The sequence below is a fragment of the Corvus kubaryi genome, unplaced genomic scaffold, assembly GCF_017639235.1.
Source record: "Corvus kubaryi isolate FWS band 111438036 unplaced genomic scaffold, C.kubaryi_AGA036_p1.0 68, whole genome shotgun sequence".
NCBI classification, from domain to species: domain Eukaryota; kingdom Metazoa; phylum Chordata; class Aves; order Passeriformes; family Corvidae; genus Corvus; species Corvus kubaryi.
This window is the reverse complement of record NW_024582056.1, coordinates 897,214-914,144: the sequence shown is the minus strand read 5'-3', so window position 1 is coordinate 914,144 and position 16,931 is coordinate 897,214. Positions and strand designations below refer to the sequence as shown.

General features: G+C 41.8%; 1 protein-coding gene and 1 long non-coding RNA gene across 4 annotated transcripts in view; both read left to right on the top strand.

Annotated features, from left to right (window-relative positions):
• Nucleotides 1–2,069: 2,069 nt before the first annotated feature.
• Nucleotides 2,070–10,556, top strand: LOC121674463. The gene is made up of 3 exons (XR_006019626.1): nt 2,070–2,208; nt 2,356–2,509; nt 10,282–10,556. It is a non-coding gene; the product is annotated as an uncharacterized LOC121674463 (long non-coding RNA).
• Nucleotides 10,557–12,991: 2,435 nt separating this feature from the next.
• LOC121674393 (cadherin-6) overlaps nt 12,992–16,931 on the top strand; it is a 102,786-nt gene continuing 98,846 nt past the window's right edge. The window contains exon 1 of one of the 3 annotated variants that reach the window (XM_042048714.1): nt 12,992–13,366. The gene's annotated coding sequence lies outside the window, so the exon portion shown is untranslated. Of the gene's footprint in view, nt 13,367–13,593; nt 13,657–13,707; nt 13,732–16,931 lie in introns of those variants that run through there. The other 2 variants (XM_042048715.1, XM_042048716.1) reach the window with 2 other exon arrangements.

Below are 16,931 nucleotides of genomic sequence, written 5' to 3'. Positions count from 1 at the left end.
GTATGCTAAAACACATCAGCAAATATGAGTACAGTTATTATTCCAATTAATTTCTGTGCCTCCCCTGAAAGATATTAATTTGAGATCTAATTAAAAAAATGGGATAAACAATTCTTTTGTTGAAAGGATGATGAACAAGACTGGTACAAAGTTGATTAAAGTAAGTAGAAATCGCTGCTTTCTAATGTGGGATTTTGGCTAATTCAGTGGGACACTGAACACCCATTTTAAAATCTTTTTAGCCTCAAGCAGGAGACATGAGAGGGAAAATCCCCTGCAGGGGGTAATGCAATGTGACCTCATTGGGACATTCCTACAGAGATGATAACAGAACATTTTGATCATGACAGGGCACCCTGCAAATGTACTAGTTAGCTAGGATTTGCTAAAAATTTTATGTGTGTGGCTTTTTTTGTTACAGAAATGCCAATATTACATGCAGTTGTTATTGCAATACTAGTGTGAGAATCATATATTTACCTGATCTCTATAATATGAGAACCAGTCACAAAATTAAAGGGGATAAAAGCCTACCTGGAATCCTGGCATTGATTTTAAATGAAGAAGTAAGAGTTTACCACCCAAATGCCACTGAAAAGTACAAGCAGTTTGGCATCCAAATCTAAATGTTGTCTAAATCTGACTAGGCTAAATGTTTACGTGCAGTTACATGCTCTTTTAATTGAAGAGAAACTGGAAGAGTCATAGATGAGCCTGAATCACAAATTAAATACCACAGGGCTAATTAGCTCCATCTAGAGCTTTTGTTTTACTGTAAACAAACATCTTTTAGCCTGCTCTATTTTAAGATGAAGACTGTACAGTGAGAAGTGGCTGTTCCTAAGATACTCATACCTCTGGGAGCAGTACTGCAAAATATACTCTGTATTCTTCAACTTTGACACAGAGGGATTGCCAGAGAGCTCAAACAGAGTGGCTGGGGCAGCACAGTTACCCGCTCTGCCTCTCACTTCATGCTGCAGCCTTACCCTCCCTGATGAGCCACAGCAATTGTTTATCTGACTGCCCTGTAAACCAGATCACTCAAATGCTTGGGGTTAAAACTAACCCTGAGAAGTCACAGGAAAATAACTTCAGTGACCTAGCTCACTGGTTCAGCTCTCATTGAGCTGCGTCAGCAGAGCTGGGGGAGTTGGGACGGTGAACTGCAATGCAGTCTTCAGCATTTCCCAAGCATCCTTCCCAAATATAACATGTAATTACACCCTCCTCAGCCTCTGCAGCCCTAGAAGCTGGACGTTTCTTACTAAAAATCCCAAAAATAACAAGGCCATGCTTTGGCAATATAGTACATTTGGCTTCAGAGTTCTTCACAGATCGTGGATGTAATGTATTAATTCACTTTGCCAGTGGTGACAGGTGAATTTTTACCAGTTGGCTGTATCAGCAGTTGTCTGTTGCCCTATAGCCAGCATGAAGCCACTGTACCAACACATCATCATTCATTACTGCGAATCTATACTCTGTTCAACGACCAAAGAAAAAGCAACTGTGAGCCTGTTCTTGATCCAGGCCAGATGCCTGTTTTGCAGCAACCCAGTCCACAGATCCACTGCTTGGGAGTGCGGAATTACAGGCTAGGCAGGGCTGGTGTGAAGCCTGTGCCTTACACCTGGCTTGCCTCAGCTCTGTGCCAGCAGGATGGGCTCACGCGAGGAAGCCCAGCAGCTCTCACCCAGTACCACGTCAGCTCGGCCGCAGGAGCTCTCAGTACTGCTGTGGCAATAGATACGGTGTCGTGCAAGCTTGGGAAATTGTTTTCATCCAGCTCTAAGAGAGTTTTCCTTTAAAAATTTGCCCGCTGTGTAAGAGAGTGAAAGCAGTGATGGATTGCTTTCTACCTGGCAGCTGACACAGTCGGCAAAGGCCAACTGGAAAGGCCTTCTCGAGGAGGGAGAGCTGATGTGCCATTCCAAAAGCTGTACTGGAAGGGGAACTTTTCCATAAAAGGTAATGCCGCAACTCGGAGATTTTGCAGGGAGATGTTGCAATGTGTCTAGGGCAGCTTCTGCAACAATCAGTTCCCAGTTCCAAATCAATCCTGGTAACAAGCACAGCTTAGGTTCAGATAACTGGTGCAGAAATAGCAGGACAAACCCCCACCTCACCCTTTGGTCATCTTGTGACACAAATACATTTGGTGAGATTACTTTGCACTTTCAGAAGCAATATTCACCTCCTTAACAGGTATGGAGCCTTTGTACATCCTTTGTACAGCCTTTGTCACTTTGCATGTCAAGATTTTGGATCCCTGAATAGAGCTCACCTGTCTTTTCACTATAATATTTCTGATCTTTTTTTTTTCCTGTTGATTATGCCCCTATTCCTTTGCAGATTCCAGAGAGGAGAAATGTCTAGCCAGGTTTTCTCTTGCAAACTACCCAAGAAAAGAAATTGAAGTATCTTGTAAATTCCAAACCAAGCCAGCATAAGCTAGTGAGTGCAAAGGACGGAAAGAACCATAATGTTCTGGAGATAAAATGCAAGGGTAAGAAAGGATTCTCTGTGTGTTCTTGCCTCCTTATGTGCATTAGAGATTCATTGCAGCCTTTAATTGCTGGTGCGGGTAGATAAAACAGAAGGGTTGAAGAAGAGAGCCAAGGAAAAAAATAATGGAAACCTGACCAGTGACAGGAGCTGATTACTGTTGGCAGACTGTATAGGTTTCAAATTCATGCTGTGACTTAGGAAATAAGTCCTGGCTGGGATGCATTTTTCTGGAATATCCCTAAGGAATATCTATCAGTGATTCATCTAAGCAGCCACTGGATATCATTACCACTCTACCAAAAATGAGGATAAAATAACAATCTGGAAGAAATGAAAGAAACAAGTGCCCCAGATTTTCTCTCCAGCTGTAGCAAAGAGATCACAAGGGTGGGTAAAGAAAGGAGGGGGGAAGGAGGAAAGGGCTGAACTTTTCATCTGCATGTCCTCAGTTTGCCTTTAAGCTGTGCACATCTAGTTTACTCTTGTCAGAAGCTACCACCACTGTACTTTGTAGCTCTCAAAGAAAGAGATAATTGCCTTTTTTACCAGTCACATGCTTACTAATACAGAACTTTATTTCTTTTTCCCCAGTCCTACACAGTAGGACCTCCATCATTCAAAATAGCATAAGCTTCACTAGAGATGTTAATGCACCATCCAGAGCAAATACAATGCACAGGCTTTGACAGGTTCACATTTTGAAGTCCCTTTTGAACTCACAGTTTCTCTCTTTTTTGTCAGATGTACAGTGGCCAATTATAAATTATGGCTCTTTCCTAAGGCCCCATCCCAACAGCTCCTATGGGTTATGTTCCTACTGGGTGTGCGTTACATTAGGCTGATTTTATGTCTCCAAATCGTTCTTCGGCATTTTCCCTGATGTGGTGTTTACCTAATACATAACTAATCATATGGGAGAAAATAAAAGGGGAAATTAATGCTAGTAAGAAAGAGCCTTATAAACTCTTCTTTCTTTTTCCTTTTTTTTTTTTCATCAAGGACATGCCAAGAAACCTATTTTTATCCAGAGCATCAGATACTCAGCTGGACCTCTAACAACAGTTCACTAATTTACATCAGATTCCCCATAGGGTCTATTTGATTTGCAAGTTTAAGTAGAAGATTGTTACTGAAATCACTGTTTATATATAAATATATAGTTGATCCAAAGAGAATGTAAATATCTATCACGAACCAAATTCACCCTAGATTCTCTGAAACTTGCAGGAATTAACTGCAAGAATTACACTTTAGAGCTTTTAAAACAAGAGATAATTGCCTCTTTTTTCTGTCATGGGTTTACTAATACAGAACTTTAGTTTTTCCCAATCCTCCACAGTGGGACTTCCATAAGTCAAAGTAATGTAAACTGTGTGAGAGATGCTAATGTTAAGCACTACAAAAATATTCAGATAGGCTATACAGTATTTCAAGTGTGAAACAAAGCCTGTGGGTTCAGGAAATATTTCCTCATCCAGTTCAAGGAGAACACGTAAACAGGATTTTTTAACTCTTCAGAGTCTGCAGCGGAGCTTTACTGTAGTGCTAATCCCCATAGTACCTCGAGCCCTGGTTCAACACAGATGTAAGGTGAACACTCCAGATTTGGGTGGACTACTCAGGTGCCCAAAGTTTAGTCTGTTTCTATTAACTTGCAGAGCTACAATCTAGGTCAATAAACTAGGATTTCCAACAGGAATCCCAAAGCAGCTTCTGTCTTCCCCTGCATTACCATGGGTCCTTGCTAGTATACTTATTTTCATTCAACTACGACATGGTCTTTTCCTACAGAACTCCACCTACTTCACTCTAATTCCTGCTAAAATTTTTTCTACCCTAATAGAAGGCCAGCTGAACAAAAGAGGATCTATATTAGAAATATGGATCTATATTAGATCTATATTTCTATCTAAATAGAAAGAGGATCTAGTAGAGGATGTTTAGCTTTTTCCTTTTCAGTATACTACCTATTAACGGGATCTAGGTGTATCCCACAGTGTTGCAGTTCCTGAAATAGCTACAGGAAAAAGAGACAGTGAAATGCAGAAGGCAGTGTGTTAATTCTCTTGTGAATTACTATCACAGTTTGCTACTAATTGAGAAAGTAAATAAAAAAAGTCCTGACAATATGTTCTTTCCTAGTGGGGACTATTCTCATTAAACGCAAAATAAAAGGTTGCCGCTTCTCTTTCTGACTGGAAATCCTTAACAGAGGAGAGAATGCTTCTCTTCATTCAAGGAAAAATGACCCAAAATTATATTAATACCAGGCTGAGTAGCCAGCTGCATTATGCAGTTTCAATATTTCCTTTGCCTTTCATAGCAATTATTAGGGAGCTGCCTCATCCTTAGGGACATTACTTCTAATGTCACACACAGGGTAGTTGTGCAACTCCATTTGAAGGGAATATAAAAAATTCTGCCAAGAGTTTGGCTCCTGGTTTCTACAAGTTCCTTGAAAGTGCCAGGGCTTGAGGATGCAGGCTGCAGGATGAGTGAGAAACCAAGTAAGCAGTCCTGGAGGATTAGGATGAGGGGTTACAAGTTACCAGAATGGAAGCAGATGAGGTGGAAATCTTAAAAACGTTGCAGCCTTCTAAGAAAAGTATATGAATTTACAGACACTGCATGGGCATTTGTACATTTTCAGCTGCTATCACACCTTCATTTGAAATTTAGAGATCTGCTTAAATTCAAAATACCCCTGCCTTCTTAAGATGCAGACTGAGATTAGTGTCACTGTCCTACAGTAACAAAAGTTTTACAGCCACAAGAGATAGGGACAAGAAAGTTATGAAAATGTTCTGGTCACTGGACTTCATAAACTGGAATCACAAAGTTCACTTGGTGGCTTCAAAGAAAGGCATAAAGAGCTGCAATTTCCACTGTTTAGATGAAGGCTTTTGTGATGAAGCAGATAAGAGGAATTCCAAAAAGAAGGAAGTGGGAAAAAAAGACCTGTTGCAGAGAAGAATAAAGTAGCCCATGTGAAACGTCATCAAAAACTTTGCTAGGCCCCTGCCTTCAGCCAAACATCAGGAGCAGCAAATTATGTTCTTAGATAAAGGAAGCAGAATACAAAGAACTCACAAAGATGTGGTGCAAAGGGTGTTTGTTTCTTCTGGGATGACAATATCAGTTGTCAAGTAGAAAGGCAGCAGCAGATTCACTGATTAGCTCAAGTAAATGCTAATAAGAAACTCTAGGTCACTTCAAATTCTGTATATAGCTAGAGAACGATCTTTCACAAGTGTCCTGGGGATTTTTCATCATTTTTATTACTATGCTGCTACACAATTTCTGCTGAAAAGGGAATGTATCTCTTAATGTGTAATATGACACTACATTTTTTCCAGTGACACAGTCATTTGAAAAGTTTCCCCCAACCACCACCCTCCTGCACACACAGAGAGGTGCAGTGGTTCACAATACTCTCAGATTTACCACTGTAACAGGTGACTCAAACGGTCCAAGTTACAAAACTAACTTTGTCAAGGGTAATTTGTGACCATATTGATTTCTGTGACCAGGTTACAGCACATACCATTGATGGTTTGATGACAAAACTGGAGAGGGGTGAGCAGGGGCAGAGGCAGGAATGACGAGCCCATAGGTAGAGGGAGAAATGACTTAAACTGCTTTTTTAAGAAAAATGCCATATGGATGTTCAGCCTTAGTGTAAGGGAGGTTTGTGCGTGTGTGCGTGGCTGGGCGTGTGTGCGTTGCAGAATTCAGCACTGGTGTAACCCCACAGGTCACCGCAGCCACGCAAGGAACTTACTTGGGACAGTATGAATCAAAAAGTGGAGGAGAGGGGGGAAAGCAAAGCGCCACTTTTTAGAAAACTACTCGAAAATTATCTACTATTAACTGTGTAAATAACCTAGCCTAACAGTGTATGTGTCAACATTGGTATCAGGAAAGATGAAGATTTGGAATAAGTCCTAAGACTGAAAACGAGGAACTGATCAGCCTGGGGGGAGTGACCTGTGGTTCTCAGCAATACTTATCTGAGAACTGAAAAAGATATGTCTGCATATCTTTCTTTAAAACCTTTGGTAGGAACCAGCCATGACAGGCACTCTGAATAAGGGGATAAAAGAGTGGTGTGAGCTAGAGCAGAGTAGGAGCCAGGTATGGATTTTATCCCCAGATTTAACTGAACCACTGCATGAAACTTAACTCACTTCATCTATTCATTTACCTTTTCAGCATTTGCCTTTCATCTCTATTTAGGTGACAAATCCTTTGGGCCAGGAAATCTGCAAACGGATGTGTGCATGTGTGCACTACTGAAAAATACACTGTGATTTTGATGTATTAATTATTTGCATGACTTTTTTAGTGCTTTTTCTCCCATTGCACTAGATATGTGCAAGCTGAGGTAGAAAAGAGAGTTATTTCTCCACAGGTTATTAAAATACAAAGTATGTTCATGTCAGACTCACAAGCAAGTTATTACTGCACAGTGAGTAGCCTACATCATCTGAGGCATAGTACCTGTTCACAGAGGCACTCTTAGTCATGAACAAATGGAAGATAATTCTTTTAACCCAGTCCACACTGAAAAGGAATTGAGAAAATCAAATTACATGGTGTTCTCTACCATCTGCGAGTACATACAGACAGTCACTGTGGCTCAGGCAGTGACAAGGAACTGGTTAAACCATGGTAACTTACACAGAAAGTCTGAGCCCTTAGAGAAGAGAGAATCAATGGATGCAAACAGACAGGGGACTGGTAGGAACATTAGCTTCACACAAATAAGGAATAGGTTTCGTGGCCAAAGTGGGGCTTTGTGACAACAAATGCAATCATGTAGAAGAGTTCTGCAGGTTACACAATAAATTAAAAGGATTTTTTAACAGAAAATTAAGTACTTCTTGAAAAATGTGTATATGTATCTTGTAAAATATTCCCAAAGCATCCAAAGCTTTGACAGATATGGAAAAATGCATTGCCTTCTAATTTTGCTACAATAACATTGCATGTGGAAAGGGGTAGTAGCTCCAGATTCTGACTAGTGCCCTGACTAACAACTCCTACAACAGCAGCATCAGATTATCACTGATAACCTTTCTTATTGGTTCCAGGGAAGTTATCAAGATTCTGACTGCAGCTGGATGACAGAGTGAAATTTGATCGTGAACTGATTTTGTTGTATAATGATTATTCAGCTAGAGGGATAGAATGTGATTTTTCATTTGCTGCAGTCCCATGCATGCAGATGTGTGCTGGCTCCTCATTTATCCTAATGATGTAAGCTTTAGTTTTTAAAGACCATACTGGTTGAAGTGTAGTTGATCTTCATGGTGTGTTGCATGGAAGCAGTCTCTGTCCTTTCAGGCCTTTTCTAGGGCAAGTTGAAGTGCTGGTTGCTTGCAGGAATGCTGATTAGTGCAATTATAACTTCAGGTACCTGTTGAGGCAATGAAACTCCCGAGGCATTAGCTGCTATTTACCCATCTTATTTGTTACGCTGACATTTTTATGCTTCTGTCAGGAATGATCAATCCAACATATTGGGAATGCAAAAGGTGAAGGATGCTGTTATATTATTTTTAACAGCAGAGTTTCTTGGTAGTTTGCCATGAGTGAGGGGTGAAGCCTGAAATACAAAGGTTTGGTTCAGCTGAACATATTTAAACTATCTGTGTGTGAAACTTACCTGCCATCCTTCAGCTTGTTACTTTCACAAAACAATTCTGTAATTACTGACTCCAAAAGCAACATAACAACAGCTGTTCTTGCGATATTTTAATACCACTGGAATTAGGAGAGCTAAGAAATTCAGGAGTATATGACAGTTTTGAAAATACCTATTTCAGTATGAGTTCAATCCAAAATGAGATTGTTTTTGCTATCCCTAGGCAAAAAAGGCATGGACTAAACACTGAAGGAAAAACTGGTGAGGGACCATGATGGTCAGGATTATTCACCTCAGATCTAAAGCTATTTCTTAAAGAAAATCTGTGTTTCTTTGAAACAGTTTACATGTACCCAGAGAAGCAGAGGAATAGATAGCATGGTAGTTGACTGGAAAATCAAATTTACAGAATAGTTTTGAAAATAAATTTTCATCTTCAACCTAGACAAGAAGACCGAAGTTCCAGTTTGCTCAGAGGAACTGCACGATTAATGAATAATTACAACTATTTCAAGATAAACCAAAAATGTTATTACTATTTTCTAATTACCATCATTCCCTGGCTTTCACCACTGAAATGGGGAAAGACAGACATTCAAGAAACCATGAAACCTCAGGAATTTGCAGTACCAGGCTCCCTACTTGGGAATCAGCTGAGAGGTTCAGGCAGCAAGCTAAGAAAAAACAGGAAAGTTTCATTATCTTTCCACAAAATCAGCAAGCTCTGATTCACATTTTGTTTTCTTTGTTAATGTAACATTATCTCACAGTGGGAATCTTTTTCATCCGAAAATATCTACGGGATAGGCAGAAATGGAGTAGTTCCTCATGTGGCTTATGAAGGAACCAATCAAACCATCTGCTGCTTTTCTTCATCACTTCTAGAAGGGGCTAAAACATGTAACAAACTCCAATTAGAACAAGGTATTCAGGTTCATTAGAATAATCTCCTTCTACAATTTTGGAGGCCTCACTGGAAGAAGAACATTGACAAAGAACAAAACTATTCAGAGACTGAGAACAAATATGCTATGCAGGGCTGCATGCAATCACTGGGATCCATTGGGCAAACCATCACTCTTCCAGTGGCCAAGCAGACCAGGAGGAACTGACAGAAGATGGGAAACTGGTTTGTGCTAGGTTTCTTAGCTATTTGCATCAAACTAGGACTAGGAAAACACCAGGGCTGTTTCAGTGCTATGAGAAGCACATCTTGCTTGAGGAATGCTAAAATGTAACATTATGTCAGTCCTTACAATCACCTGGCTAATCCTTGATCACTGCACATAGATTTACAGGACTGGGCTTAAAGACTTGAAAGATGTGGCATTCAATCTTGAGAAAGCAAGGCTCCCTGCCCCTAGGAAAAAAAAACCAGAAAAGAGTGAAGAGAAATTCTCTTAGACTGAGGTTTCCCCTTTATAAATTCAGAGTAAGGTCCCTCCTCATTTTTTTGAAGAGGCTCGGCAAACTGAAGTGTGGAGTTACGAAGTGAGACATTCAGATTGTTTCATAGATACTGCAGCTTGTAGTGCACCATAAGTGGCTGTTTAGTCTTTAAACCCCACATAGACATCTTCTATTGTATTTCACCTAAATAGCTTAGAGAACATCATCATATATTCCTAGCTCACACTGTATTTCATTTTTGTGCTGGTGACTGAGATTCACGGGCATTTTGGTCACAGTCTGCAGGGTTTGGATATTCCACAGAGACTGCAGAGGCAGAAGTTGCCACTTGGGATCTTCATTCTGGCTAATTCATTGTCAGTTCACGGGCAGGAATGCTTGCTTAAGAGAAGAGCCACAGACAAGATAGGTGTCAGATGGTATGTTTTACCTGGAGTACCCATTCTGATTTCTAAATATGAGATTGGTTCAAGAGCTGCAAAAAATGTTTGTCCCCTTTTCAGTCTTGGAGTCTTAGATTTGCAAACATTGAGTTGTTCTTTGAACCTTCTTATATTCTCCACCTCATGGCAGGGAAGTTGTTTTCAGCCAAAGCTGATCTTGATCAATTTTCACAATCCTAGCTGAGCCTCACTCAGCTAATGTATCAGGTATACAAGACTCCTCATTGGTTAATGATGTGATCTAATCTGGTAATTCTATTATCATTATAGCTGTCAATAGAAGAGGGCTGAGGAAGAAAGGCACCATCCTGACAATATCTCTCAAAAATGAAAGAAGTTTTCTTCACACAGCTATGGACTTCAATTTGTGAACCACAAATTCATATAATTGATTAGAAGATAAATATCTTACACACATGTTATGGAGAACACAACAGTTCCTGCACTAACATTTCCTTTTTAACAAAAACACAGAAGTCCTCCTTCGATATTAATCTGAATAATAACTCTGGCTGAAAAAATAAAATAAAATAAAATAAAATAAATAACTAAAGCAGCCTTATTAAAGCTAACCAGAATATGACACATCTAGGAATGAATAATGCCCAAGGAGACCTCAGGGTTAGAGTGGGAAGTGAATCGACAATGCAATATGGCAGGGAATAAGAAAGCCTGCAAATGTGGTCTGTCATAAAGAGAGATAGACTGTGTCCACAAAGCTCCCATGGGAATGCTCTGCAAATACTCACTGAGTTCCTGACCTGTCATTGCTGAAAAAAAAAAGAAAATAATGAGGGAACTAGGGGAAGTTCAAAGAAGAGCAACCAGAATGATCTGCAGGCTGGAAAAACTCAGCTGTGGAAAGACTAAAATGGCCAGATAATGGCAGTGGTACATATCTAAGTGGGTTTTCCAGGTGATTTGCTTAAGTAGAGTTCACAAATATATGCAAAGCAGAATCCAGCTTCTTTACACTGCTTTGCCTTTTGTAGGTATCATACAGAGTCCTTAAAAGAAGAATTCTGCCAACACAGTGACTGTGCGGAATAGCTTGAAGGCTTTCTTAAGGAGCCTGTTGTCCACAAAAATCTGATTTGTTACCTGGTGTACAACAAGGCAATAATTACACACTCAAGAGAGACATTGATTCTTTATTTCACAGTTGTACAAGCCTGGGTGCTTGGTGGTATTCCACAAATCAAGCACACCAACAATCAAATTTTTACTATTTATACATTACAGCAAACAAATGAATTCGTGTTCATTGGCTACAAGTTACATAGTTCTCTATTAATTAGTATCCTATCTTCTGTTGGTTAATGATTCTCTTGCTTCTCATGCCAATTAATCTGCATGCTCAATCTTTCTTTTCTTTTGAGTTGTTGGATTTCTTGGGTCGATGGTCCGTGAGTCGGCACTCATGATCTCTCCCTGCCAGAATTACCTTTTACCCAGTTGGAGCTGATTTCAGCACAATTGCTGAGTTAGCTTTATTAGTTTATTCCTTACCTTGTCTCCCAGTTGTCCTTGTGGCCTACAAATTCTGCATTCTTTGTGTCCACTATCAATGGATATCCTTTTTCCCAAGCTCTGGTAACCTTCCCCTAGGTCGGAGATCACTGTAGCACGTCAGGCCCTAAACCTTAACAAGGCAATTCTACCAACAAGTAATTTGTTTTTCTAACACCTGGACATCACTTAGAGAGTGCTTGTTAGATGTGTTTCATGGATTAAATCTCCCTTCTTGTTGATTAGTCTTGAGAGCACACAAAGATCAAACTTTAAAGAACAACCTTCCTTAAGAAAATTTTACATTGTTCACATTTTACAAGCCCAGCACCAGTTTCAGCTATGCTGTGGACATGGTGCTGCAGCACTGTAGAAATTACAGCACAAGCAGCAAGATTGTTACCTGAATTCCTGGCGCTCAGGGTATTTAAATCATACTAAAGCCTTGAAATAGTTCAGAAACAGGACACAAAGATGGCTTAGAGCCAGCACAGACCCATCCTTAAGACATACAGCATGCAAAAATTGTGAAATTGTGGGTAGGAGCAAGGGAAGAAAAAGGAATAGAAGAAGAAAGAAAAACAAGATGACTTTAGATTTACTAGCAGTGAAAAAAATCATAAAGGTCAAACATAAGACTGTGGAGATGTGAGAGGCAAACGGCAGAAAGCTTCACTTCTTGCAACATTTGCCATGAATCTTAAGGGGACACTGTGCAGCTGGAGTGGACTCTTGTCAGGTAAGTAATAAAGTGGCAGGCAATTTCCATCTTGTGATTTAATATTTAGGTTAAGAAAACCTAAAGCCTTATTTCAGGCTGTATTTAGGGGCTTGTGGGGGGGAGAGGTTGTACAAAATGCATGCGTGCAGAGAAGCTCCACGAGTCCCACAGCAAAAGCTGAGATTTCAGACCGTTCTGCATTAAGATTACGGAGAACCTCCTCAGTGGGGAGCCTTCTGGGAAGAGAGGGACCAAGCAAAGGCAGGCACCTGGAAAATCCCCCTCCGCTGCTTTCCATTCACATAGAAACCACCACATGCGATCACCCCCACGAAGTGCCATCTCCATTAAAAATTCACCGAAATATCTTGATTCATCAAGTCCAGGAACTTCCTGGGAAGTGTGGGAAAAGACCAGCAGGGCATCTCAGGTGTCGAGAGAAGGACTTAAGACCAGCTCGGAGGATGAGAAGCCGCACAGCACAAACACACAATTCAAACAGAGGAACATGCTTCTGCCTCCTCTTTATCCCCCCTCCCCCGATTTTATTCCGCTTTAGCTATCGCTACCAAACGATTGGGAAGAAGCTGGCTCCTCTCCACCTCAAGCACGGAGCTGCTCTCTCGGGGGGAAGGGGGGCTCCCTGGCACAGCCCTCCCCCTCTGCCCTCCCACCGCATTCAGTTGCAAATCCCTGCCCGCCCGGAGGAATCGGCTCCGCGCCCGCTCCGCGCCCCCCCGGCCCCAGTGCGGCAGCTCCGGCGGCCCCGGCAGCCGCAGCGCCGGCGCCAAGGGTGCGGGTGCGCGTATGTGCGGGTGTGTGTGCGCGCCTGCCAGGGAGCCAAGCGGAGAGGGAGGAGGAGTTTGGCTTTTTTTTTTTTCCCTTCCCCCTCCTCCTTTTTTTTTTTTTTTTTTTTTTATTAATCAGGAGCAGTGAATGGAAACCAATCAGATAGAGAGCCCCCTCGGCTCGGGCTGCCTGCATGCCGGAGTTAAAAAGTGCTGCTGGCCGAGCGGGAGCCCTAGTGCGAGGCGGGGAGGCTGAGCGGCGGGAGAAGGGGCCGGGGAGCTGCGCTGCCGCGCCGCCGACCCGGGCGAGGCTCGGCCGCGTCGTCCCTGCGTGCCGGTAAGGAGATGCGGCTCTGCACCTCTGGAGGGGCAAGTTGTAGCTCTCATCAGCCAGCTGCCTTCTGCCTTTTTTTTTTTTTTTCTCTCTTATTCTTTTTGCCGTGTTTATTGGGAATGCTAATTAAGGGGGGCGGGGGGACGGACGGACGGGGGGACAGCACTTATTTTGCAAAGTTGGCAGCTGTCTTGCGGAGGGCTCTGCGCCCGCCGCCGCGCCGGGGTGACCCCCCCGGGGCTCCGCGCCCTGCCCGATGCTCAGGGACGTGTGGGACCACGTTTGCTGGCGCTGTAAGTCAGGCGAAGGGATGCGGCGTTTTCCTGGGATTGTCATAGCCAGCAAGACACTTCGGGCGAGGAGAGGTGGTGAGAGCGGGCGAAGGGTCGTGTGTGCTTGGAAGAGAATAACAGTAATAATAAGTAATAACAACAACAAAATGATGAATAACTAGAAAATAATAATTTTAAAAGTCTGTCTCGGTTTCTTGATACTGCCTAGCTGCTGTGAAATGAATACAGGGCAAAACCCTTCGGATCATGAGCGAAATCCGAGGCAAAGTGCAGAACTGAATGTAGAGCACAGTTGAAATGAGGCGCTCCCTCAGTGAAAAGAAGGGGGCAGAGCGGGCAGATCTGGGGACGTTGCAGGAATTGACAAATGTGAAGTCTTTTATTTGATAAAAGAACGGGCTGGGGAGTGCTGGAGGAGGTGGAAATAAGAGGGTAGGCGTACAGGCATTTTTACAGGAAAGAAGTTGGATAATTGCAGAAAGCAAGCACTGAATTTGGTGGTGTAGTAAATGTTTTAAGGAGCTGGTAACATACTTTCTGTGTCAGCTAGGTTGAACTATTTATGTATTCATATGTATATAACACCTACTTAGATGCACACGCGAGGAAGACAGTTTGCATACTACATCTCTGTATTCTTATGCAAAAGGTTGAGTCAAGAGGTAAGCAATAGCAGTAGAGGTCAGTGGCTGTGGAAAGGAGTCCTGTCTCTGCTGCAATAAAATCCATATTTTACGGAGAGTTAAATGCAGTACTTTTTAAGTGCAAGTGGATGGTCACCTAAGTAACTCCTGATGACATTCAAGGTTCGAGAAGTTTAACGACCGAAATTACTCCCAGCACGATGGCACAGCTACTACTTTTATACAAATCAAGAAGATAGGGCACCTTTTTCCTTTTACTTGTGTGTGGTGTGGGATTTTAAAGTTCTGTTAGCACTGCATGAGAGATTGAGTAGTACAAGTTACTTACGGAGTGTAAGGTCAGTCCTTTCTCCAAATTTACTCTTCTTCTAGAACAGCTGGAATAGAGTATGGTTGTTGTCTGTTCAGGAATCTGTGAGGATGGAATGTACATCCTACGTGTGTACCTCATGAGCTACACGCATGAACATTTGTGCAAGGAGAACATTACAATCAAGAGCAAGGTTATTTCCATTCCCTTTTGTCACAGGACTGTGTGTAGTAGCATTCTGGAAATGACATAATTCCAAGGGAATAAAATTGCTTGATCGTGGAGACCTCTTTGGTTTTAATCAAAATAGGCGTAGCTCTCCCAGTCAAGATAAAGGCTTATCTCATGTATTTGCTGGGCTGAAAAGTCTGTTATGCAGACAGTTCTGTGCAAAAGTACTTGCATGTTACTTAAAACATTCCATAAAATTGATTAACATCTGTTCCTGAGCAATATAATGCTATGGGTAATGGTGCATCCCTATTCAGTTCTTTTTTTCTAATTCCTGTTTAAAGGCAATAAGTTTGCATGTCACAGGAGAGTCGGGTAGGGCTCGGAGGCTTGTGATCACGATTAAGTAGATTCCTTTATCATGGATATATACAGTTTTAAAGGCCTGGCAGCAATGACACAATTGGATAGCTCCTTTAAAGAGCCCAAACATGCTAATAAAGACTGCAAGGCTGAATCTCTTTTTCCTCTTCTCTCAGATGTTATCTGACACAGCACCAGTAAATATATAATCTCATATGCTTCTGGCTTTCAGCTCCACCATAATCTTTCTGGACATATTTCTAGTGGTTTGCAGTTGACTTTTGAGCTGGGGGAGGGAAGACGAAAGCAGCCAGTCTTTTCAGAATAACGTAATCAGAGCAGCAATACTTTTTTTTCCCTTTTTTATTTCCCAGAGAAAATGGCATTGATTCAGTCATGTTGTAGCTCTCTGCAATTATCCTTTGCAGCCATTTAAGTAACTGGGGTCCCCGTAGGGACTTATTAGTCCCTCTAGGTATTTTAGTTTTCACACCAGTTCACAGCTCTTGCATATCTCCATGCCAGCACTCTAAAGATTGCATTTATAGACATGGTCATCATTTTCTAACCAAGTTGTTCAGCTAGAAATGTGCATCTTTACTTCTGACTCTTCTCTCCCTCCCTCCCTCCCTCCCTCTGTCCCTTCTTTCCTTGCACAGCTCTTCCATGCACACAGTAACCTGCCGCTCAAGGCAGCCTTCCCTTTCATAAAGTTTGCATTTTGCCATCTGCTGTTTCAATAATATTTAGTTGAGAGACTTCCTTCAAAGCAAAACATACACATGTTAAAAAATGTGGGGTTTTTTTTCCCCTGCTTTCTGCAGAAGATCTCAAAAGTAATGTGAACTTGATAGAAGTTATGAATATGCCTGTACTCTCACCAGCTGAGATCTTTCACTAAATGAGCAACCCTCTTCTCAAGGGCACACTGGGTTTCTCTGGGCAGGAGCCTTCCTCCAGACCACTGTCCCCTCAAGTGTGCTACATCATCTTTTCTTTGACTGAAGAAGTTTTCAGCATGCTGATATGGTGCTTATTAATAGAATCCTGCAGTATTTTGGGGTTTGGAAGGAACCACCGTTGGGTTTTCTGGTGGATGCCCGTGTGCTATGTGGTGGTCAAGCAACATTTATCTGTTGTTAAATGAAATGGTGGTCCCTGTCTCATGCTTAACTGAATTTTTCAGTGTGTCACCTGCCCTTTGCTGACTACTTCTAAATTATGTTACCTTTCTAGTGCAGTCTTGCACTAGATGGCTCAAGATGTGCAGGAAATTACTTATGGATCTCCTTGGAAATGGTGGCTAATTACTAAAATGAAAGGTAGCTGAAATCTATAAAAAAGAGTGGGTAGAATGCACTGGAAACAGCAGGCCCCACTGTGATGGTGCCTCATCTTACATAATGGTTGCAATTCCTCTAGTGGCTCTGCTGCAATTATACCAGAATGAAGTAGAATTGGTTTTCAGTATCTTTTGATTATCATAAGTGTGCGGGAAGGGCTTTGCCTTGGAAGCTGGGTGTTAGGGAGACTTCTTCATTAACCCTTTGAAGACTTAGATAGCTGCAGTAACTGTTCCTATGTCTTCAAAAGCTTTGCGTCATTTGGAGTTTACTTATTTTTTCCTTTTTCTTTTTCCTGTATAATTTCTTGGGTTCATAGCTCTTAGAAACAGGGCTGATAAACTCAGTTGTGGTTATCCTGACTGCCATGGTGGGGCCAAATTCAGGATCTTTTCAGCATAAATCTTTAAAGTGAGTGCCCCATCCTGGGCACGAAGCAAAGAG